Source organism: Canis lupus, chromosome 29, assembly GCF_003254725.2.
Source record: "Canis lupus dingo isolate Sandy chromosome 29, ASM325472v2, whole genome shotgun sequence".
In the NCBI taxonomy this organism is placed as follows: Eukaryota; Metazoa; Chordata; class Mammalia; order Carnivora; family Canidae; genus Canis; species Canis lupus.
Genome location: NC_064271.1, coordinates 34,331,904 through 34,358,747, shown reverse-complemented (window position 1 = coordinate 34,358,747; position 26,844 = coordinate 34,331,904). Strand labels below are relative to the sequence as shown.

Here is a 26,844-nt window from a genome sequence, read left to right as displayed (position 1 = left end):
GATTCATTAATTCTACGTTGTGTGGTACAGATAGTTCTATACGAGATCTATTTTTTACAAAGGCTGTAGTATAGGTGGGTGAAACCTCCAGAGATGATCAGTAATGAAGCCCCAGCCTCAGCTTGTATCTCTCAGTCTTTGGGAGTTGTATGTGTGGATGGGTGAGGGTGGCACCTCAGCGTAGTGAGCGTTATAATCTAGAGAGATTTTTAAATATCCATGCCTGCTGAGTCTCTCCCTCTTCTCTAATTCTGATTTAGTTGGTCTGGTAGGGGACCCAAGCTTCAGTGTTTTTCAAAGCTGCCTTGATAAAGTCAATGTGCAGCCTCATTTGAGAACCTCAGAGTCCTAAGCATTGTAAGAAATGGTAGTGGGAGGAAATGCTTGGGGACAGCAGGGCACACATAATCCATCATGTGCTTCGCTGCCATTATTACTGCAGCTGGGAATGGTAATGAAGTGATTAATGATCTGTCCAGAGCAATTTGGGGAGAAGGGACAACCAATATACCCAGAACCTATCCTCTATCCATGACTCAGGACTTGCCTCTTCTCTGGACTGCTGCATCTGAAGGGGCCCCAGGGTTTTCCCACCTTTGATTAAAATCTCTCCTTTTATGCACCGTCTCCTGGATTGGAGGGAAGATGTTCTTGTTGGGAAGCACAATGTTGAGTTCTCTAGTCTGTTAGCCTTGCCCTATAAACAGTGGCAGAGAATGTGCAGAAACAGCCAGTGCTACACAAAGGCAGACTCTTATGTATCATGTGTTTCCCTGATGACTGGCACTTCTTTATACCCTCAGGGTACTTAATCATCTGTTTCTGAAAACTAATATAATGGTAACAATTTGCATTATTTAAAGTGTTGTGAAAGTCTAAAAATGACAAGATTAAAAGTGCTTTATAGTAGGAAATATTTCTGTGTAATATTTATACTTGAAATATTCTAATATAATTTTTTTAAAGATTTTATTTATTTATTCGTGAGAGACACAGACAGAGAAGCAGAGACAGGAAGCTGGTTCCCCACAGGGAACCCCATGCAAGGCCTGATCCCAGGACCCCCGGACCATGCCCTGAGCTAAAGGCAGATGCTCAACCACTGAGCCACTTAGCTGTCCCTCCAATATAATCTATTTACAGATTTATTTATTTATTTATTTTAAAGAGAGCGTGAGGGTGTGGGAGGAGGGGCAGAGAGAGAGAGAGAAGCAGACTGCCAGCCAGGCACCGGGCTATATCTCAGGACCCTAAGATCATGACCTGAGCTGAAATCAAGGGTCCAACACATAACCTATTGAGCCACCCAGGTGCCCCTCCAATTGAATTTTGTTGAGACTCTCTTTAAAAATTATTTAAAATTTTCCTATTGTATTAAACACTGCTTTCTGAGTATATTTTAAACACTTATGAAGACTTAAGATAATTATAGTATTACTTTGTTATTCTTGTAGTTCTTGGAACTGTTTAATAGTTTTATTCTTTATTAATTGGTTGTTATTATTTCCTATAGCATTCAGAAGAACTACTCTCCTGGGGTGCATGGTGGCACAGTCGGTTGAGAGTCCCACTCTTGGTTTCAGCTGAGGTCATGATCTCAGGGTCATGAGACTGAGCCCTCATTGGGTTCCATGCTCAGCTCAGAGTCTGCTTAGGACTTTCTCTCCCTCTCTCTCGACCCTCCACCAACCCCCATGCTTACTCTGTCTCTCCCTCTCTCAAATATGTAAGTAGATAGATAAATCTTTTTTTTTTTAGTAAATAGATAAATCTTAAAAAAAGAATTGCTCTCCCTGATTCTCTGTTTTATTCTGTAACAGTTTAAATAAAAGGATACCCATTTTATCTAGAGTTATATAAAAAAAAGAGTAAATACATGCAGACTGAGGCTTAATTTGACGAATGAAACCCAGTGTCCAATTTCGTGAAGTTTATTTTTTTACTTTTGGGAAACAATGTTTGGCATATTTCTTATTTTAGAACTATGTTCAAGTAGATGAATTTGCTGGGGATTTAGGTAACCACTGTAAGAGATCGCTTACTCTAATTAAATAGTATGGTATGTGTCCTGATATATTATTTTCCTTAAACAACAATAGGATTAAATCTTCCCAGCACCTTGCAGATTCTTTTATCCCCCTTTAATTCTGGAGCGCATTACCAGCTCTTTAACGGATACTATTCTGGTTCCCTCAAGCATTTCCATAAGCATGCTACTATAAATTCAGGTGAAACAGGGATGAGTGGTATTTATCATTCACTAGATATTAAAAGAACTGTTTTTATGTACAGATATGCCACTAAACTGAAATTTTCTTTTCAACCATTTTAATAGTTGATGTGAGATAGTTGCAGTCTTTAAGGTGACCAAATTGGCCACTGTGCTCATCATTTTGCCTGTCACAACAGAGGCATTCATACACTCTATTCCTTAGGTTTGCTGTACAAGATGTGTATAAAAGTATGTTACTGAATTGGATATGACCAAATTATTTGATGGATTCCATTTTCTAGATATAACAAGTGGTTTATAAAAACATTTAGCCTGCAACTCAATAAGTCACCCAAATGATAAATATTAAATTAGAATGTAAAGTATATCCCTATAAATATGACATTGAAATTAAAATCTAGATAACTTTATAATTTTCTCACTCTTCTTTTTTTAACCAATCTGCCATTACACTGAAATGAAGAAGGAACACTTCACATAGGTACTTGATTAAAATAGGTCATTGGAACACTCCATAATGTTTTTTGTAATGCATGGTTTGCACAGAAAAACTTATTTGTGTTATAGAATGTGATGTTTTGCAGTCATACCTTCCAACTGGATAATTTAATGCCCATGAAGCAAATGAAATGTACCATTAAATATAAATATATTCTTACTGAAAATGGCCACCTTACCCTCTGATTACTCAAAATTTTGGCAAAGCAAATATAGCACTTTTAGTCAGAATGGGAATAGTTTGCTTTACATACAGTGCTTATCAAAAGATCTTTTAAAATGCCATCTGACTTTGAGATCCTTTGTATTATATGTACTGCTAAAAGCAGAGAACTTGTAGAACAGAGAAAACAGAGCATAGAAGCATAAAGTAACCCATGCCATGAAATCTTTACAATTTTTCCCCCTGAGTTATATGCAGACACTAATTATCACACTGACTTGAAATAATGGATTAATGTTGTCAAGGAGGTTTACATATGCAAGGTAGGCATCTTTCAAATAAGATTTAACTAATATATTTTTGATATTACTCAAAATGTATTTTTAAATCACCGGTTTGCTCTTATGCTAGATAATTAACACCCTATAAAATAGGTAATTTTAGGTTAACTGTTTAGCCACTGTGGACTATTTTCTACTTAGGAGAAGTGGATTGAATTTTGTCTCTCCTGTTAGCTCTACGATGTTTCATTAACATTTCAGTGCAGTCTATTTTTAATCAGAATTTAGTTTATCCCCTAGAAAGAGTGCCTCCCCCCCACATCACAGAAAACCTGTAAAGGCTGCCATCGTCAGAGTACACTAAACAAATCAGAACTCTACAGTTGCTTATCTAATAAAAAAAAAAATGTTTTTCCCTAGTCTTGTTGAGTCCTTAAAACCTAATCATTTTGGTGGATGTGGCTGAGAATCCTTTAGCCTTCTCCATCTCATGCCAATGTGATCTTCTGTAATTCCTCTTGTAATCTGTCCAGGGAAATACAGTGTTCCAGCTGTGCTTTCTTTCTTTGAGGCGGTTCCAGTGGTAAAGTATTTCTCTTTGCCTTATACAGAGTCGGCCTGGGAGAGGCGAGCTCAGCTGTCAAAATAGTGTGACTGTTGATTTCTATGCCTTGTCAGAGAGTGCTCCCATACTCCTGCCAAACTCGGAGTCTGATATATTAGGGACTCCTAAGGTCATCTATCTACACTATCCTTAGACTTTTCTTAGTGAGGCATAGCTTGTGTAGTTACCGGTTCCCAAGCAAGGAGGACCTTGTGTGGTCCAAACTGTGATGTGAGAACACAGGTATATACATACACTGAACCAGAAGGATTTCTATTCTAATACTTGTGCTATATTGAGAATCACACCTGTTAGGCATAATTAGCAAAACAGAAAACTGCAGGGTTGAAAGGGAAAAGGTCATGTAAAACATATGGCAGAGAAAGAATAAAGATTTTGTATTAAAAGCTCAGAGAAGAAAAACAAAGTGAAATTAAATCAGTCTGAGTCTTAAACTCCACATTCCAGGGTGTATTGGTGTGGAAGGAAGGAGCATAGAGATATTTCATTTGAGCCGAGGACATATGTTTGGCCTGAGGTTTATTGACAGCGTTAAGAGCATAAATCCCTGGGTATTGGAGAGACATCTGAGTAATATCTACCGAGACTAGGAGGGATAATAATTGAGTAATAGCACAAATATGTTCAAAACCTTCCTGGCACATAATTTTGCTCATGTCTATGAAAGTCATGAAAGTGAAGAGAAATGTTAGAACAGTTAAGAGCCAAGACTCTGAGCAACACTGCTTGTGTTCAAACCCTGGGACTCACTTTTACCAGCTGGGTGACTCTTGACAGGTTATGTAACCTCTCTGTGTATTGGATTTCTCATATCAGAATGTGTAGCAGCATAAGGCTGTGGTTGGGATCAATTAATGAGTATAAAGTACTTTCAACAGTGCTTGGTACATTAAAAAGTGTTCAATACATGTTAGCTAAAAACAAACATTAGAATAACCAGGATATTTATGATAAAGGAAAGGAATGATATGCCACAAGGGAAACTGGACCTGTTTTTACCATTCAGCCTTAAAGTACTCTTCCGGAAGTAGTTTTCAAGAACCTCGCCCCCAGAGTTTGATGTGGCTTTTGTATTCGGGTCCATAAACCTTTTCTCAGTCACATTTAAGATCCTGTAAGACATATGACACACTTCTGTAAACTCACAAAATAATAGCAGTATCTTACACTTTTTCTTTGTTTTCCAATGTATGAGGTTTTTTTGGAGATAGTTAAGACAGACATGCTCTACAGATCAGAATAGTGAGTCTGCTTACAAGTTGGCCTTTATGAACTTGTAATTTGATAGAAGACAGTGCTGACTTCAGGCCAAAGAATCATTTATGTTTAGAGTGGCAATCAGCTCTTGCCTTGAGCAAAGGAAACATCATCAACTTAATTCTAAAGGTTCTTTATTAGGATTTTTTTCCTGGGTAAATTAAAAAAAAAAAAAAAACTTCCATTACTTTTACCTTTAATAAAAAAACAATTCTGGTGACTGATTTCCCATTGTAAAATACTAAATTGCAGCTGTCTTTTGCTTAGTACTTCCCTCTTGGTTAATACTTTGGCTCAAATGAATGGCTGTAAGAGTAAACTCTAGCAACCTGAGCTTTACATTATCTTCAACAGGCAACCCGAGGACTATTACCTAGAAAGCAGTTCATTATTCATCCCTTTTGAGCAGTTGCCCAAATGAAACAGTGGTGTCATACATTATATTAACATGCAGCACAAAAGATCTCTGCTTACTAAACAGTTCTGAGCTCAGGAAAGGCTTGGGCCTTCTTCCAACTATTAACGTAAAAAACTTACTGACATCAGCAGAAAGCAAGTATTAAATGCAACGCCATGATAAATCTGAGGACTCTTGCCCTAAATACAGCTTTGGTAGCTTTTACTACGTGCCTCCAGATTCTGCTGCTGCATTTCCCTAGTGAAATCATGCTGCCTAGAACTAAAATTAGGAAGACCTATGTGACAGGAATTAAGTATCTTTAGTCTCCAGAATGGCCAGCCAGGGCTGCCGTCATCCAAAATTACTAATGGAGCCTTGGATGCTGTGAAGAGAGAACCAGGTGTTGGGCTTTGCCTCGCACATCAACACTGATGAATCTTTGCATCTCGCTTTCCTGCGGCTGCAGCAGGTGGAAGTATGAGCAAAATAACATCTTCTGATTTCCTACATCGGGCCAAACTGAATGATTTCTAATGGCATCTTATCCAAAAACATAGCACTTCAGTAATATACATTTTTTAATTCGTTTGTGTTTGTTACAGCCTTTTAAAGCAGAATGGGACTTGAGCACTCACTACATTTCCACTCACAGAATTTGCTGAGTTACTTCTTCAGCAGCTTTACAACAATGCCTACGTAGGCTTAGAATTTTGCTACCCTAAACGATGCTTTCCTTTGGAAAACAAGCTCTATACATAGTTCCATCAGGTTGGTTCAGTTTAACATACTAGTTCTGACACATGCACTTGGTAACTACGGGGGATGGGAGATTTTAAAAAGTAGATCCTAAAAGGTGAAAGTTGTTCTAACCAGTATTTTTCTTTTAAACATCAAGGCATAGCTCAGAACCCTTCAGTGACAAAAATAATTTGGTCTTACTAAGGAATCTGCTTGTTGGCTAAACACTTTAGACCCCACCGGTTAGGTTACATACACCTTACAACACAAGTTATCTCGTCCTGTTAAAAGAAGCCAGCATGAACTAGGAAAGATAAAACTAGCTGGGCTTTAGTTCCTACACGTCATGGTGTCACACTCAGAAGTAGAGATCTTATCGTCCCCATAAGTAGTTATTGTCATGCCATACAGATGTCTTAAATGTTAACAAAAATTAAAATATCCTTGAAAATAATCATCAGAGGGAATGAAGCTAAAATATTGGTTATGTGTACAAGTAATTCTTGGGGCAGCACGTAGACAACCTCTTCCGTGCCTGACGGGTCACCGTTGCCTTCAAGGGGTGGTGTCCCTTCGCTTGTGGCAGTACTGCAGTCATCAGCGGTGACTTCGTCTTTGTCAACGCCAGGACCAAGTTTGGTCGTCTTGTAGATCCTGTTAGCATGTGTCTGGGCATCTTCCAGACTGAAGCGAGAAGACAGGAGCCAAGTTTCATACAGCACGATGACCAGATGACTTTAGGAATATGTTTATCTTGTCGCTTTAAAACTTGACAGCTGTGACTCCCATTTGGGGGGGACCATTCTTTACACCTGAAGTGGAGGCTGCAAGGAGGACAATAGCTTGTTGAAAGGACTGAGCACTCACATTCTTGAAAAAAATGCGAGATCCAGAAAAGTGTGTTTGCAAGTATAGTGAACTTTGGCTTCTGAGGGTATTTGCTTTCAGATATGTTAAAGATGTGTATAGGTTTATTGTCACTTTCCAACCAACTGACTTACCTAGTCACCTGAGGGCCATTGGGGCAGGGGGTGGGGGGGCAAAAGAACAATTGGATAATATATGTTAACAAACAACACTCTAGCTCATTTTTTTCACTGATGTGGGGATGTGATGATTAACTACTGCCTGCTTGCTAACCTGAAAAAGGCTAAGATCAAAATATTTAGTCATAGTATTTATTTATTTATTTTTAATAAATTTATTTTTATTGGTGTTCAATTTGCCAACATATAGAATAACACCCAGTGCTCATCCCATCAAGTGCCCCCCTCAGTGCCTGTCACCCAGTCACCCCCACCCCCCGCCCACCTCCCCTTCCACCACCCCTTGTTCGTTTCCCAGAGTTAGGTGTCTCTCATGTTCTGTCTCCCTTTCTGATATTTCCCACTCATTTTTTTTCTCCCTTCCCCTTTATTCAGAGTCATAGTATTTAAATTGACTTTCCAAGGCCTTTATTACTGTGACTGGTATTGCGTATGATAGTGTTCTTCTATATTTACAGTTTCAGAGTACTGTTTTTACTTTAGAATGGACTCAACCCATCAGTTTTGGTATGCACGTGGCATTCGGATTGGGAGTTCACCCTGTCTGAGTGGAAGTTATGTGGATAACTTGGTAACCGTGCATTTCTGTGGTACCGTCCCCTCTACAATTTATGACAGCTTGGTTTTGAGTCTTCTGCTAGGGCACAGTTCTTTGTATTTCTATGTCCACACAGCTTTATTGCAAAGTATCATTTGGCTTAAAATATGCCCTCTTGCACTCTAATCTTTGTCTAGAAATATCCAGAAAGTATATTGTTGATAAGGCAGGGGGGATGCCTAACCATTTGACAGTTGATTTCAAAATCTTTGTCTAGAATTTTTACTACTAATTTTAAGGTACCAGTGGTAGGAAACAAAAGTAAAAAAGAAACAAAGTGATAAATCTAATTTTTTTCATCTTTAGATATGACTACCTACAATTGTGTGTTCTATTTCCATCACCATTAAGTGGGGAAAATATGTTTTATTATCTTCATTTCAAGAGCATGAGATGAGTTGGTTCCATAGCCTCTTTTTTATTTTCTTTCCAAGTCTAAAATATTAACATATTTTACCCGGTGGCTTAAAAAGATACTGTGTTTTTCCTAATATTTCATTTATCTTTTCAGCTTTATTGAGATGTAACTGACAAATTATATTTAAAATGTACAATGTGATGATTTGATACACATGTACATTGCAAAAATATTCCCACGACTGAAATAATAACGTAACCATCACATCACATATTTACTTTATTATATGTGAGAATACTTATAATTCTACTCTCCTAATATATTTCAATTATACAGTAGAGTATTATGAACTACAGTCACCATGTTATACATTCGAACCAAAGCCCTTCCCTGCTTCTCCCTCTGCCTGTGTCTCTCCCTCTCTCTCTTTCTATGTCTATCATGAATAAATAATTAAAATAAAAATAAAAATAAGTAAATCTTATAAAAAAAAAAGAACCAAAGCCCTTATTCATTTTATAACAGAAAGTTTGTACCCTTTTACCAACATCTCCCAATTTCCCCTACCTGCAACCCCTGGCAACCACTGTTCTACTCTTTTTCTATGAATGTGAATTTTTTTAAGATTCTACATACAAATGATTACCATGCGTATTTATCTTTGTTTAGGTTATTTCACTTAGCATAATGCCCTCCAGTTGTATTCAGGTTGTCCCAAATGTTAATATTTCCTTTTTTTTAAAAGAAGCACCCTACAATAGTTAATTTTATTTGTTCAAGGCTCATATTGCAAGCATTAAAACCAAGCATGGGCTTTGATTCTGTGAGCCCAGATTCACATATTTAGGAAGATGAAAGCAACGGTGATCCATGTATATGGATGAAAAAGGCTCACAGTTAAGCACATCATGGTTTTAAATTTCTACAGCCTAGAAGCCAGAAGTCACAGATCTTTTTAGGTCTTTCTGGATGTCCCACAAGGTATCTGGACTTTTCTTGAGCTGGGCAACCTCATCATCCTTCAGCTTCTGGTTGATCACACTGGTTAAGTCCCGAACGTTCAGGATACACGGAAGACTCCGGAAGACTTCGTTCTCGAGACCATAAATGCCCTTCACCATTGTTGATGAATCCTGGAGAGATTTTTCAACATGGATTCAATGAGATCAGCCACACTTAATCCAATAGTCCGGTTGGTATATCCTTTTAGCTTGATGACTTCATAGGCACTTTCAACCACCATCTTATGCACTTCCTTCCAATTTTCACTGTCATTGTCTGTTCCCATTTCTGGATTCAGTTCCTGAAGAGAAACACCTGCCACATTCACTCCACTCCACACAGCCACACTTCAGTCGCCATGTTCTCCCAAAATCCATCCATGGCAGCTGCTGGGATGAATGCCAAGGTTTTCAGCCATAAGATAGCGAAATCTAGCAGAATCCAGATTACACCCACTTCCAATCACATGGTGCTTGGGTAGTCCACTTAGTTTCCAGGTAGCATATGTAAGAATATCCACTGGGTTGGAAACCACAATTATGATACAATCAGGACTGTACTTGACTATCTGAGGAATAATGAATTTGAAGACATTAACATTCCTTTGCACCAGTTTGAGGCGGACTCCTGCAGTCACCACCACAGTCTTAGAATTGGCAGTCACAGAGTAATCTTTATCTGCCACAATTTTGGGTGTCTGAAGAAATAAGCTCCCATGCTGTAGATCCATCATTTCTCCTTTGAGTTTATCTTCTAAAACATCCACAAGGGCAAGTTCATCAGCCAGAGACTTTCCCAGAATGCTGATGGCACATGCCATACCAACTTGTCCAACACCCACTACAGGGATCTTACTGTTTGGGATTGCTGCCTCTTCTGCAACTGGTGCAATCCGTTTTTCCTTAAGAGTTGTCGTTGTATTCATTTGGGGAATATAGAAAATAGTGAAAGGGAATAAAGGGGAAAGGAGAAAAAATGAGTGGGAAATGTCAGAGAGGGAGACAGAACATGAGAGACTCCTAACTCTGGGAAACAAACAAGGGGTAGTAGAAAGGGAGGTGGGTGGGGGGTGGGGGTGACTGGGTGACAGGCACTGAGGGGGGCACTTGATGGGATGAGCACTGGGTGTTATTCTGTATGTTGGCAAATTGAACACCAATTAAAAAAAAAAAGAATTGCCATTGTGCCCCGAGACAACTGGCTATAAGAGTCGCGCAAAGAAGACAATGTTAGCTGCATGTGTCTCCTCCGGCGCAAGATCTGCCTATTTCCTTCTTTTTTAAGGCCGAATAATACTCTTGTGTGTGTGTGTGTGTGTGTGTGTGTGTGTGTGTGTGTGTGTCTGTATACTGCATTTTCTTTATTCATTCATCAGTGGATACTCAGGTTGTTTCCATACCTTGGCTATTGTGAATAAGGCTACAATAAATATAGCAGTACAGATATCTTTTTTGAGATAAAAATTTTATTTCCTTTGGATATATACCCAGAATTGGGATTGCTGGATCGTATGATAATTTTATTTTTAATTTCATGAGGAACCTCCATACTGTTTTCCATAGTAGCTATGCTTAAGTTTACATTCTCACCAACATTGTTGTACAAGAGTTCTCTTTTGTGTACAGTCTCAGTGGTATTTGTTATCTCTCGCTTTACTGATAAATAGATATCTAAACAGAGGTTAGGTGATTATCTCATGATGGTTTTTATTTCCATTTCCCTAAGTATTAGTGATGTTAAACACCTTTTCATGTACTTATTGGCCATTTCTATGTTTTCTGTGAAAAAAAAAAAGTCTGTTCACGTCCTTTACCCATTTTTAATTAGAGTGTTTGTTTTTATGCTATTGAGGTATATGAATTCCATGTATATTTTGAGTATTAAACTCTTACCTTATATGTGTTTTGTAAATATTTTTCCCATCCCATAGGTTGTCGTTTCATTTAACTTCCGGTTTCCTTTAATGTGCATGATTTTTTTAGTTTGATATAATTACACTCATTTGTTTTCTCTTTTGTTGCCTTTGCTTTGGATATCAAATCCAAAAAAAAATCATTACCAAGAATGATACCAGGGAGCTTACCTCCTTTGTTTTCTTCCGCAGATTTTATGGTTTCAGTTCTTATACTTAAGTCTTCAATCTTTTGTGTTGATTTTTGTGTATGGTGTAGGATAGTGGTGCAATTTCATTCTTTTGCATGTGAATATCCAGTTTTCCCAGCACCATTTATTGAAAGGACTGTACTTTCCCCATTATATGTTCTTGGCTCTCTTGTTGAAAATGAAGTAACCATATATATGTGGGGGTTTATTTTTAGGCTTTATTTCACTCCACTGTTCTGTGTACCTGTTTTTATGTCAATACCTTATTGCTTTGATTACTCTAGCTTTGTAGTATAGTTTGAAAACAGGAAGCTTGATGCCTCCAGCTTTCTTCTTCTTTTTCAACATTGCTTTGGACTATTCAAGGTCTTTTGTGGTTACATATGAACTTTAGGATTTTTTTTGAAAGATTTTATTTATTTATTCATGAGAGATACAGGGAGAAGCAGAGGCATAGGCAGAGGGAGAAGCCAGTTCCCCATGAGGAGCCTGATGTGGGACTTGACTCCAGGACCCCGGGATTATGCCCTGAGCGGAAGGCAGACACTCAACCCCTGAGCCACCCAGGCATACCAAATTTTAGGATTTAAAAAGAAATTTGATGAACAGTGAAATTTTAATAGGTATTGCACTGTATCTCTAGACGGCTTTGGGTGGTACGGACATTTTAACAGTATTAATTCTTCCAATTCATGAACACAGATTATCTTTCCATTTATTTGTCTTCAATTTCATTCATAAGAGTTCTTTAGTATTCCATGTACAGATCTTTTACCTCTCGGGTTAAATTTACTGTTAAGTCCTTTAATCTTTTTGATGAGATTGTTTTCTTAATTTTTCTTTTGGATAGTTTGTTGTTAATATGTATAAATATAACAGTTTTCTATATTAATTGTGTACTGTGAAAACTTGCTGAATTTGTTTATTAGCTATGAGAGTATTTTGGTAGAGTCTTTAGCGTAGACAATTTTACTTCTTCCTTTCTAATTTGAATGTCTTTTATTTCTTTTTCTTGCCTAATTGTTCTGGCTAGAACTTCCAGTACTATGTTGCATAAAAGCTGTGAAAGCAGGAATCGTTGTCTTGTTCTTGATCTTAGAAGGAAAGATTTTGGCTTTTCTCTGATGACTATTAGCAGTGGGCTTGTCATATATGGCCTTTATTATTTGGGGTCCATTCTTTCAATACTCAATTTGTTTAGTTTTTATCATGAAAGAATGTTTAATTTTGCCAAATGATTTTTCTACATCTATTAAGATGATCATATATTTTTTTACTTCATTTTGTTAATGTGTTATATAACATTTATTGATTTGTATATATCGAGCCATATGCAGTCTTGATTACTGATTTCATCTCCTGATCAGTAATTGGTCTGGTGAAATTCAATCTTGATAGGTGTTTCTAGAAGTTTATCCATTTCTTCTAGGCTATCTAAATCACTGACGAATACTTGTTTAGAGTAGTTTCTAATAATCCTTAATATTTTATATTACCACTTGTAATGTTCTTTCTTTCCCATCTGACTTCAATCATTTAAGTCTTCTTTTTACTTGGTCTAGTGAAAGGTTTGTCAATTTTATCTTTCAGAAAACAGCTTTTAGTTTGATTGATCTTTTTTCTATATGTCTTTTTAGTCTCTATTTCTACTCTGATCTTTGTCATTTCCTTTCTTTTACTAACTTTGGGCTTAACTTATTCTTCTTTTTCTAGCTCCCTGAGGTACAAATTTCAGTTGTTTATTGGAAGGTTTTTTTAATGTACATATTTCTTCCTCTGAACTTTCCTCGTAGAGCTACTTTTGCTTCATGCCTTAAGTTTTGGTATGTTATATTTCCCTTTTCATTTGTCTCAAGACTTTTTTTCCTTCCCTTTTGATTTTTTTCTATTACCCATTGATTATTCAATAGCATGTTTAATCTCCACATATTTGTGAATCTTGCAGTTTTCTTCTTGTAATTGATTTCCAGTTTCATACTGTTGTGGTTGGAAAAGATGCTTGATATGATTTCAGTCTTCTTAAATTTATGAACATATGGTCTAACATATGGTCTATCTTGAGAATGTTCCACGTATACTTGAGAAGAATGTAAATTCTGCTGCTATTGGATAAAATGTTCTGTATCTGTCTGTTAGGTCTGTCTGGTCTAATATGTATTTTAAGACCAATGTTTCCTGGTGGCTCTTGGAGTCTCTTACTGTTATGATATTGCTGCCTATCTCTTCCTTCAGGTCTGTTCATATTTACTTTGTATATTTAGGTGCTCCAATATTGGGTACATACCTGTTTATAACTGATATTTGCTCTTGATAAATTAACCTCTTATTATTATATAATGTTTTTCTTTGTCTTTTATCACAGTTTTTGCCTTAAAGTATATTTAGTCTGATATAAATATAGCTACCCCTGCCTTCTTTGTTTTCCATTTGCATGGAATATCTTTTTCCATCCTTTCACTTTGGCCTGTGTGTGTCCTTAAAGCCAAAGTGAGTCTGTTTTATGCAGCATATAGTTGAGTACCGTTCTTTAATCAATTCAACTACTCTGTGTCCTTTTATTGGGGAATTTAGTCCACTTACATTTAAAGTAATTATTGCTGGACATGGACTTACTATTGCTATCTTATTAATGGTTTTCTGGCTGTTTTATATTTCTTTAGTTTCTTTCTTTTCTTGCTCTCTTCTTTTGTGATTTGATGATTTTTCTTGGGGGTACTGGTATCCTTTGATTCCTTTCTCTATTTTTTTGTGTATTTATAGTACATTTTCACTTTATGATTTTCATGAAGCTTATGTCTTACAACAGTCTACTTTAAGCTGATAACAACTTACCTTTAAATGCACAACTTAGGGCGGCCCCAGTGGATCAGTGGTTTAGCACCTGCCTTCAGCCCAGGGTGTGATCCTGGAGTCCCAAGATCAAGTCCCACATCAGGCTCCCTGCATGGAGCCTGCTTCTCCCTCTGCCTGTGTATCTGCCTCTCTCTCTCTCTCTGTCTCTCATGAATAAAAAAATCTTTTAAAAAATAAATAAAATAAATAAATGTACAACATACTACATTTTTACAATCTCTCTCCAAGTTTGTTTTTGATGTCACAATTTCCATACCTTTATATTGTTTATACATTAGCAAATTATTTTTATTGCTATTTTGAATACTTTTGTTTTTTAACGTTTATACTCAGCATTATAAGTAATTTACCCACCATATTACCATATTAGAGTATTTTGAATTAAGTTGTGTATTTACCTTGATCAGCAAGTTTTATACTTTCTTATGTTTTCATGTTACTAGTTAATATTTTTTCATTTCAGCTTGAATAATTCCCTTTAGCATTTCTTGTAAGGTTTAGTTGTGATCTTCAGCTTTTGTTTTTCTGGAAAACTCTTTATCTCTCTTTCACTTTTAAAAGACAACTTTCCCATATATTCTTGGTTGACAGTTTTTTTTTTCCTTTTTTTTTTTTTTTTTTTTTTCAGCACTTTGAGTATATCATCCCACTGCCTTCTGGCTTGCAAGATTTCTGCTAAAAAATCTGCTCTTAGTCTTAAGGGTGTTTCTTCCTATGTAACACATTTCTTTCCTCTTGCTGCTTTTAAGATTTTCTCTTTGACTTTAACTTTTGACATTTTGATTAAAATGTATCTCAGTGTAGGTTTCTTTAGATTCATCTTCTTTGCCATTATTCAGGCTTCCTAGATCTGGATGTGTGTTTCTTTCCCCAGATTTAGAGGATTTTTCAGCCATAATTTCTTTGAATAAGCCATCTGCCCCCCTTCTCTTTCTCTCTTCTTCTGTATAACACAAATATATTCTGCTCGATGAGTCCAAGGAGTCTCTTAAGCTATCTTCATTCTTTCTCATTCTTTTTTCTTTTTTCTTCTCTGATTAGATAAACTCCACCACCCTGTCCGAATTTGCTGATTGTTTCTCCCATTTAATCTAGTCTGCAAACCCTGCTGTTGAATTTTTCAGTTTAACTATTACATTCTTCAGATCTATGATTTCTATTTGTTATTTTTTGATGTTTTATATCTCTTTATTGAAATTCTTACTTGTTCATGCATTGCATATTTTTTTTCACTTTGACCATCTTTGTGATCGTTATTTTTAACTCTCTGCTGGGCAAATCACTTATCTTTGTTTTATTAAGATCAGTTTCTAAAGATTTATTTTGTTCTTTTGTTTGAAACTCATTCCCTTGGTTCTTGATTTTCCTTGACTTTGTGTTAGTTTCTGCTCATTGGCTAAAACAGCCACCTTTTCCAATCTTTATAGACTGGTCTCATGTGGGAGATGAACTTGTCCATAAGCACAGCCCAAGAAGTCTTGTTGCTTCTCAGCCCTTTGCACTCCTCTGAGGCATTGTCTTTGTTTTTAGCAGCTGCCTGTAGTTAAGGGTATGCCAAGACCCATCAGTGTCTCAAAGGGGAATATTGCATTCAGCACCTAGATGCAGGCTGATTAGAAGCAGGACCCTCAGGCAGCAGCTGGGCATGTTTGCAGTTGACTGCATATTTCTTCCCAGAAAAAAACAGAAGATGGGCATTTTTTGCCTTCCTTTCTGCAGTGACTCCTAGTGGTGTGGTGAGTGCTCATGTGCTCATTAGCAACTGCTTCTTTGTAATAGCTCCTTGTGACTCAGGAATGCAAGCCCCTCTGGCTAGTAGAGCTAAGTGATTTGGGGGCCCGTGCTTTGAGTAACAGATGTTGTAAAAGTTGGAGTGCTAGGTGTATGTACAATTTCTTTCCAGAGAGATACTGGCAACTTGGTTTTATTTACTGGTGATTTGATTTTATGGTTGGAATGAGGCTGAGGGAGAACACCAGGGAGTGCCCACTGATCCCCCTTGTCTCCAAGGAGGATTACAGCCCCTGCGGCTCATTAGAAGCTAGACTCTTAGGCAGCAGCTTGTAAAGCAGGAGTCAGTCCCCTTCCAGGGAAAGACCGGGAGATGGTACTTTTTGCCTAGTACTCCTTCTGTGCTCTACCCTCGGGGAATAGCCCTGGCAAATGCTTGTTATGCTGAGGAGCTATTCCTTTATTTGCTATAATACTGGGTACTCCAAGCCCCCTGTTGACTTTCAGAGCTGGGATTTTTGGGGGGCCTATCCTTCAGGTGAGAGCCTTAAAATCTGGGGTGCTGGATGTGTGGTCCAAACCCTTTACTCTCAGAGAGAAGTTGGGATTTGAGGGTTCCCTCACAACTGTATGACACTGTGCTAAGGGTGTGGGGTTTATCGCAAGAGTGTGTCCCAGCCTCTCCTACCCATTTAGGTGTGTGTATTTTCTCACTTGCCAAAAGTGTAGGAGTCATTCAGCTTGTTTCTAGATTTCCCTGGAGAGAATTATTCCCTTTGTAGCTGTGTACATTCAGTGCGTCTGTGGGAGGAGGGATATTTAGGAGCTTCCTGTGTCATTATCTTGGTCCTGTCCCCTAATATCTCATTTATTTACTTACAGTTGTTCAAGTAAATTTTATATTAATTCTTTAATTCTATGTTTAAGGTCGCAGCAGAAACAAGTATTCTAAAATCTCAGTTTCGAGATACCTATATTATGTAAATCGTACTGTCCATGGTATCTTTGCATAATCAGCTAAAAAGCATCTTAGTAATGAAATTTTTTCTATACATTTAAAATTGTGTTCCTGAGTTAAAAAGAACTCAAAATTAATGCTAACCATGCCTGTTACTTTTTGGTACGCATTTTTGTTCTGAAAATAAGTTGAGTACTATACCTCTAAGGTGATATTATTCACCACCTTCTGCTTACAGTTTTTAATTTTTCTTACATTATATATGTTTGAAATACAAAGCATTTTTCCAAGTTTTCTTTTTTAGTAGACGTTGATGTTTTGAAGGAGACAGCCTGTACTCTGCAAAGCCATTGAAAAAGGCTGTTGACTATATGCCGAAAAGAAGCCTTAGTTTGCCCCGTGGTTGGTCATCAGCCCGGCAGAAAGTTGTTTCACTAGGCTTTCGGTATTAGACTTCAACCACATTTACATTTTCTAAAGGGCACTGTAGTTTTTAATGTGTTTATTTGAGATCTGTTCTTTAAATGGAAAAAAAAAATCCTGTGGGAAATTGGGAAGCACAATTAGTTCTCATAGATTACTTTTTGAGTATGAAGTGTAAAGAAAGGATCCTTTTCCTTAGGTATATTTCTTCTAGGTCAGAAGGACTCCTGGTGAAATATTTTTTTACATAGCAAAGTACACTTCTCTAGTGATTACATTGTATGCCCACAGTTTTGCATCTTCTCCCCATTAGGTGTTGAACAGTTTCCTTACTAAGCAAATCATTATGTTAACTGTTTACTTCAAATTTCTTAACGTGCTAGTAATTATATATAATCTTTGTGCAAGCAGGGATCTTGTGTGATTTCTTCACTTATGAGACTCAGAATAGTGACTGGTGAGTACGTAGTACTTAGTAAGCACATATGAATGGCTGAATGAATGAATGAATGAATGCATAGAACTGACCCAAGCTAAACATTAGCAGTCTACAACAGCTGTGAAAGACGCTTCTGTGTTGAAGGCAGTTATGCTTTTCTGTACATCAGTTAAAGGGTACCTCACTGTTCCCACCTGCCATAGAGATTATAGAAAAACCCATAAACTGCTCCTTTTCTAAACAGTTAAGTATTCCTTTTGATGACATTTTTGTTCAATTTTGGAAAACGTCTTATATTTAATACAACCACTACTCAGCTGAGCTTTTTTGTGTAATTCTTTGTACAAAGATTCTGTCTTAAAGAATTTACTAATCTTACACAATCAACTTGATAATACAAACTTTTTCTTATTACGAAATTAATTTTATGTGATTCTGTCATGTTTCTCAGAACATAATCAAGTTGTAGAATTAATTAATCTTTCTCTAATATGTTTTCATTTGGGGCTTAAACAAAACTCACTCATTTATTCAAATTCATATTTGGGTCATTATACTGAGGCCAACAAATGCAGTATCTCAGATATCCCTGACCTTGGACATTCACAGTCTAGCAGGGGAGAAGAATAACGGTGGTTAGTGAGTTAAGTTATCTGGCAGGGCACGATGGGAGCATGTGGGAGAGGCACCAAAACCAAATTAGAGAAATCGTAGAGCTTTTCTGTAGGAGTTGATGAGCTCGCTGATTTTTTTAAGAAATAACTCCATGCTATTTGATGAGGAAAAGTGGTTGCTATGTATGGAACAGTGGTGGCAGGTGTTTAAAAGAGCAAAGAGAATCTGTGAAAGCACAGAGAAGTAAGAAAGACATAGTAAATAGTTCTATATGCCTGATGGTAATATATGTATGTCAGGTTCCCTCAAACATACAGCAGAATTTTGAAAAATAGAAAGGGTAAAAATAAAATGGCTTTTCTTCCTCATTTTATTTTATTTCCTTCCTCATTTTACCTTATGAAACTCTACCTAGGTAATCTCAGCCACTCTCAAGGGAAATGCACATATTTATCAGGACTACATGGGAAGTTATCAAAAAACTGTTTGTGGATTCTAACATTAGCTCTAACTTATTAAAAAAAATGTTTCATGCAGAATCCATTTTATGCCAATGTGGCAACTTGGCAGTAAAAAATAAAAAGTAAGAAGAACCACTTTTGAAAATTTAAAAACATGCTTCTGAACAACTCAGATGATGATACAAATTATAAGATACAAACCGAATGGAAACAATCACTGTGTGTCAGTACATGTAAAACAAATGTATAGCCCAAATACTACATTTAGAAAGAAGAAATCTTTAAAATGCATTAGCTAAACATTTAAGTTAAAAGTCAGAAAAAAATAGCTGAATATAACTAAAGGATGTAGGACAAAGCAACTAGGGAAAATAAGATCATAAATTCATGGAGTAGAAAAATAGGTATATGATATAGGAAACAGTCGATCCACAAAGTCGCAGTGGCCCTGTGCAAGACTAATAAAAATGGACAAACCTCCGGTAGGATTAATAATTTAAAAAGAGAAGGTACAGATACACTGGAAATGGAAATGGAACTGTCGATAGTACAGAGATTGAACCACTGCTAAGAGAATATTGGGAAGAATTTCATGCCAACAAGCTCAGAAGACGGAGATGGCAGACGCAGTTCCTACATCACTGCAGTGGCCTCCTGATCAGTCCTTGCCTCTTGCTTCCTCCCCCTTCCCAGTTCATTAGCCACACAGCACAGAGATCAGCTTCCAAAGCACATCAAATCATGCTCCTCTTCTGCTTAAATATAGCCTGTAATTGACTTTGCCCTAGTCTAAGGAGAAAGTGTAAAATCCTTAATGTTTCCTTGCAAGAGATGGCATCTTGCACCTGCCTCTCCATTTCCATGTGTCCCAAGTCAGTCCTTGCTTACTGCTCTCCTGCCACACTGTCCTCTTTCCCTTTGCTCCCCTGAGAATGTGCTAAATTGTTTCTGTCTCAGGCCCTCCACCCATGCTGTCCTCTCCACTGATGGATGGCACATTCTTTCACCACATTCTCTTGGATAATTCTTACTTACCTACCAGATCTCAGCTGAGTGTTCCCTCTTCCATGAGAGCCTCTCAGACACTGTGATGCCAGACTAGGTTGCCCTGGTATAGCCTTTCCCATTATTCTATGCTCTTTTTTGAGAAGTCCAGCCTCATTTAGGCATGATTATATTTATTATTTATTATTTGCTACATATACGTATACATTTTACACTGTCAGGGGTTACTAACGTCTGTTGAATTGACTGCTTTGATCCACCCCCCACCACAGTACCAGCCTAGGATCTTCCCCTTTGTAAATTTTCAGTCCACTTTCTTAGTCATTCAGGAAAAAAAAAAGTTTTTTGCACATTTTTATGAACTAAGTTCTCCCAGAAGTTATAGAAACCCAGCAGTGAACAGAACAGACAGAATTGCTGCCCTTGTCGAGTTTAATTTGGTGTATGTATATAAGGAAGGGTGGATGCCAAACAAATAAATGAGTAAAATGCTGTCAGATGATGATGATAAGTGCTATGGCGAAAAAAAAAAATGTGAGAGGGATAGGATTGGACCTTTAGATAGTATGGAAAGGGAAGACATCATTGAGAAGTTGATATTTGAGTGATGCTTTGAAAGAGCCTTCTGCAAAACCTCCAGAAAAAGAGATAATTGCTCCTGCCTCAAGGCTTTTAAAAATTGTATTTGTAACAGCTTCACTATAATTTGTTATTTCCTGTCTCTTGTCACCTCTGATTGTGGCAGCCTTAAGGTAATAGTCACTCTTTTTATCCTTTGGTTCCCATCATACCTATCTTGTCCAGTTACTACTTTTGAATATTAACGAATACTCCAGTGAGTGAAGGTGTTTAAAGATATATTGCAACACACTTACTTTGCACAGAGCTTTTTAAAAAACAGCTTTATTGAGGTATAACTGACATGTAAGAAGCTACACATATTTAAAGTATAAAATTTGATACATTTTGATGTACATATGCACTAGGTTTGCAAACCCTTCTTCCTGCCTCTCTCCCACTCCCAAATCAACCACTGACCTGCTTTTTGTCCCTATAGTTTCCATTTTATTAAATTTATATATGGGGGGAGGGATGGAAACGAATACCGTGAGTGATTTTGTATAAATTCTTTTGTGTCTAGCTTTTTTCATTTAGCATACCACTTACTTATACATATTGCATGTATCAGTACTTCATTCCATTTTTATTACTGAGTAGTATGCCATCATATAGATGTAACAGAATTTGTTTATATTTTCCCTGTTTGTGGATTTACACGGTGTTTTAACCATGTGTTTGCAACTTAGCTCTCCCTAGAAATAGCAGTAGTAATAAAATCTACACAGACTGGGGATAGGAAATACCAATTCTAAGATTGCAAATAGAGAAAAGGTGCAAGACTATTCTAGATATTTTCCAATTAATAGACATTTGGCATTTGTGTGTACCACATAAAGATCTAAAAGTTGTCTCTAATCATTGGCATACTTTTGGGCTATAAGGAAGACCGAAAAAATACTTGAATATTAGTCGAATCGCTACTAGTTATGTCTATTTTTAAAATTATAATAAATATAAAACTGTGTTTAACTACTGTGTTGGAAACCTTCTAAAACTCTAATTTAAACCTCGTAAAGGCATTGTGCAAAAGAAAATAGAATATAATCACCGTGCCTTTGCATGGAAAAGAATTCCTTTTAGGGTTAATCTGTTCTTCTCCTATGATGACTATTAGTTAAAGGGAATGTGAAAAAAAGTAATCTATGTAGTTTCGTTTAAATATTATTTTCTGTCACCACTTTCTTCTGATTTCTCTGTGTGTTTTTATACTGGTGCAAAGAAGGAGAGGAAGTCATCCAGATAAAAAAAAAATGTTTACAAAGATGTTAGAATTTTCCTGTATTTGTATATTTAATCTTTTTTAGAATGAAAAGACATACAGACTTGTAAAAAGTTACTTCAGTTGCAAAGAAGTAATATTGGAGTTTTAGGCCTCGGGACATGGGTGAGAGAGACTCTTGACAGGGCAGTGCCACCCATTTCTGGAGTCCTGTCACCAGGTGCAGCTTATCCTGCGTACGGGAGAGCCCTGTAGCACACGTGCATGGTACAACTTGAAATGCAAAGAAGTCAAAATGTTAAAAGTAGGACAAGTGAGGAGAAATTGAAAGGCAATCTACAAAAGAGAGAGATACAACAATATTGCTGTGTTTGTAGGTAATTGCCAATTCTTGGTAATTGACAGTTGATTCCTAAGCTTAGTCCTCTGATAATGGAAGTTGTTTTGACTATAATTCAACTGGTTTAACTGAATTGTTTTGATGTATTTATCTCTCTCACCATTTTAGATTTAAACTGTTAAGGGAATATAGTGTTGTGCAGAGATTAAGACTACAGTCAGAAAAATCTGAGTTTAAATTTCTGCTTTTTCATACTCTTATTTTTAGGGTCAAGATTCAATTTTTTAACATCTTCGAGACTAGTGACCACATCTAAAAATGGGAATTATTATTGCATCAAAATTTCTATAATTGTTAAGATACTCAATGAGAAACATACAATAACATCTGCTTATAATGCCCAGTGTATAGTGTGTGCTCAATTAGTGAAAATTAATGATGGAACCCATATTTATGAGTTTCAGTATTTTCCACAGTGCCTTTTTCTGTGTTAGACACTGTCTGCTAGACATTGTCCTTGTATTGAAGATAATAATGTGACGATAAAGAAGGAACATCCTTTCAGTGAGGATTCATTAATAACTAATACTTATCTAGGTTAGAAAGCACTGTACATCATTATCTTTAATCATTTAAAAAATTGGAGAAGTATATATCATTACCCTATTTTACAGATGCACACACAGTGAGAGCAAGAGAGAGGTTTTTAAAATGTTTTATGTATTTTTGTATTTATTTATTATTTATTTTTTTCAAGTAATCCCTACACCCAATGTGGGGCTCGAACTCATAGCCTCAAGATTAAGAGTTGCTTCCTTTATCAACTGAGTGAGCCAGGCACCCCATGTAAGATTTTTAAGGAATTGGTTTAAGTGATTGTGGAAGCTGGCACATCCAAAATCTAGAGTAGGCACACAGGCTGGAGACCCAGGGAAGAGTTGATGTGGTAGTTCAAGTCTGAAAGCAGTCTAGTAACAGACTTCTCTCTTCCGTGGGAGAGGACTGTTGTTTTTCTTTTTTTTTTTTCTTAAGGCCTTCAACTTATTGAATGAGATCCACCGAAAAAAAAAAGAAAGAAAAAGAAAAGAAGATCCATCTCCATTATGGAGAGTAATCTACTTTGCATAAAGTCTACTGATTTAAATGTTAATCTCATCTAAAAAAAATACCTTCACAGCATAAATCATAAAAAAAGGAAAAGAAAAAATCTAGACTAGTGTTTGACCAAATATCTGGGTACAGGCCCTAGCCAATTTGAGCATCTGGTTAGTGATCAGTTGATCTTTTAGGTCCCCAGGATACAGGTTGGGGGTCCATCATTTCTGTTCATTTCTCATGCTTCTCATTCAGCGTTACATAACAGATACCTTTTAATAGCTCTTCGTCACACCAGATGAATGCCACCCTGAGCACACAGGCAGCATGGGTTTTACACCAGCTTGTGAACAGAGTCTCTGAGCATGCAATACTGAAAGTTAGAAAGTTTGTGTGCAGATCACGTAAATTAACTTTCCAAAATAAGGAATTTCTTAATAAATCCCCCAATATATTTTGACCCATGCTTTAAAATATGCATGAAAATTGACTAGTTTTTCTGTGTTATTTAGTATATAATTTATATTTTTGATTTTGGGGAGGAAAATTATAATCTCTTCTATTCACCTCACTGTTTTTTACTTTTTTTCCAACTGAATGAAAAAATAGTATGCTACAGTAGTGTAAGTTTTTACAATTAAAATAGCTTCAATTAAGGATGCATGCTGTATCAAAATCTAATTTATGCTCTTCATCAAAAGTATGTGTTTGAAAAATGAGACACTTTAGAGGAAATTCTTAACACTTTATGAATCATGTAAAGGTTTTGTTCACATCCGTGGGTACAAGGAGACTTTTCTCTTAAGTGCTTTACCTACTTTTTCTTTTCTTTCTTTTTTCTGTTTAATACTCCATTTTTTTTAGAGAACATGTCCTAGATGCTGAGATAATGATTTGCATCTGTAGCAATGTATATGAAATCATTTCTTCATTGAAGCAAAGTAAACATAATTAACATTTGGTTTAATAGATATACAGCAATGATATAAATTAAAACCTGAAGCTAAAAAAAAAAATAAATAAATAAAAATAAAACCTGAAGCTATTCTGTGCTGACCTTTATGGAAAAAAAAGTAAACCAATTAAAAAGAAAAAGAAGCATTCTAATCTTTTGGAATTTTCATTTTTTTTCTATCACAGTATTTTCTTACTGGCTAAATACATATTATGAATTGTTAAACATAAAAAAGTATTACAGAAGTAATACAGGAATGTGGTCTGAAAAATACTGATGAATAGAATACAAAAAGTAAAGGCCTCCTATGTTATCTCTTTTGATAAATGGTTTTGTTTCTTATAGGTAATAGTAATGATCTAGATCACTGTTTGTCTACTCCAGAGTTTGGTGAGGAGAGAAGTAGGAGGGCCACATAGGATGGCTTCACCATGTTCCATCTCTGAAACAATTCATCACACTATAATTAATTTCTGTCTCTAAGGCTGGAGGGAATACATGTTACTTTGAAGTTCTTCCCACCAGCTTTAGGTTGATGGATGCCCTAGTTTTCTTTGAGAGTGAATGGGCATAGTTTTTAGGTGCTTTAACTTTTAGCAACTAATAGGTAAAATAAGTATATGAATCATTTCCAAGAAATATGATTGGTCATAATAATAGAATAATATGCCCCAGGTACCAAGGCATTCCTTTTCATACATGTAGCAGCCCAGATACAGTTAAAGAAAAACTGAATTCAGGAAAGAGTACATTTGAATACGTTTTTAAACAAAAACGTATAATGTCCATAACTTTGTTCATCTATAGAACAAGATTGTTGAACTAAGAGAATTAAAGAGTTTAAGATCCTAACTCCTCTAAAATTCTTGTGAAAATTTTTATGAAAAATGTTGGGGGGAGGAGTGCCTGGACGATTCAGTTGGTTAAGTGTCGAACACTTGATTTGGGCTCCAGTCATGATCTCCGGGTTGTGAAATGAGCTCACGCATGTGCGCGTGCGTGCTCTCTCTCTCCCTCTCTCTCTCCCCCCCCTCACTAAAATAAATAAATCTTTAAAAAAATGTTATGGAAGATTGTCTTATCAGTAAAATGGAGATACTGAAATTTAGGAATATTATTAATTACTGGCCTCGTGCTTTTATGCTCATTTAAAATTAATTTATAAAAACAAATAAATAAATAAATAAAAATAAATAAATAAAATTAATTTATATAAGACTTTGAGCAGTCTTTGATAAAAAATTTTCATCTGTAAAAATGGGAATATTTATAACCTGGCCTGACTTCCCTACATCACAGGAATTGGGAAGTATTATATCAATGTATAATTTTATTTTTATTACCAGTACTATTAATTCTGCCTTTATAATGTGAAAAATCTTGAAAGGGATAGCTGAAGAGTAGGTGGTTAGAGCAGTGAGATCAGTTGTGGCCCAGACCTAAAAAATCAGACATAACAAGGGAAAAGAACATAAAAGGCTCTATCCTAGGGTTGATTTTGAATACTGATGTTCATGGAAGGTGAGACCTCTCTTTATCTTGAGTACTGCCATCAGCAGCTAATGTCATCAGTGGTTAATAGCTAAGTAGTACTTATTGTGTGTCAGGCACTATTCTAAGCACATTACATTTAACCCACTGGCATATATTTTGGGGTCATACCACCAACTGCAAAATGATAAATTTAGATTCCTTTCAGATGGTCTGACTCCAGTACATGTGCTTACAACCATTCTTCTGCTTTCCAAATGCCTTGTTCTGTGTCCTCTGCTTTACATGTTCTTTGTCTGCATCCCAACTCCAATCTCCATCTCCATGCACAAATTTTCACTTTATGAAACTCCTCTGTTTCCAATAAATCATCAGTTTCAAGGTAAAAAGTGGGTGGTTTCATTTATTACCAGTGCATTTCTTCTAAGAAATCTAGTTATTTGATTGAAGATACCTATGCCCATGTGCTAGGAATTATATTCTGGTTTGAATGTTGGGGGTTTTGAAGGTAGCATATGTAAAACTTTTTTAAAAAGTCATTTGAATGTAATTGAATCTATATTTTAACAGCTATCTGTTTATTCTGTGTCCGTGATTCTCAGTATTTTGAAGGTGATTACAGATTCCTTCAAGAAGTTGATAACGCAATGAAATCTCAGTGCCAAAAGAAAGAAAAAAATGTGCATAAACACAAAATTTTCATGCCCTTCCAGAAAGTTGGATCCCCCGAAGCCTTTCCTGGGGCCATGGGTTAAGAAATCACTGACCTGTAGCTTAAGCTTTCTTTACCCACGTGTAGTAACTTCAGTCCTGCTGTAAACTTATTATATTACTTTCTGAAAGATGTTTAAACAATTAATGAGTAAGTGGAATGAAGGGCAATATATACTTCGGGGTTTTGAAAGGCCACCTAGCACCTTTCCTCCATTAGTCTTTGACCTTTCTTTACTGCCCTTCTTGACAGCAGGTCTGCTTTTACTGAGTCACCAGAGTTAAAAGGGCCCAGCTCTAATTGTGTCTGTAAGTAAAGGTCAGAGCCTAACCCTGAATTTGCTATATTTGTCCTAATGTCTTTTGAAGGAAACAAAAGATCTGCTGTAGTTAGAGAAGGGTCAAGGAAGAAAAGTTAGTTAAATCATTAAATCAGAAAGCAGTCATTAATTTTAAAATAATTGCTGGGGGAGACCCCATAGAACCCTGAGCCATTAAAGCAGAAAGAGCTTGGATACATCACTCCTAAGGCCAAATCTATTCCTGGAATGGCCGGGTAAGAAAAGTAATTGTGTTCACTCGATTTGAATTACATCATGGCCTTGCCAAAATACTTTAACTTTTA

General features: G+C 36.4%; 1 protein-coding gene and 1 pseudogene across 1 annotated transcript in view; one reads left to right on the top strand and one right to left on the bottom strand.

The window, feature by feature from the left end:
• Positions 1 to 26,844, top strand: part of MMP16 (matrix metallopeptidase 16) — a 291,287-nt gene that overhangs the window by 73,961 nt on the left and 190,482 nt on the right. The window lies entirely within an intron of this gene.
• LOC112650733 (L-lactate dehydrogenase B chain-like) lies at positions 9,127 to 10,124 on the bottom strand (annotated as a pseudogene).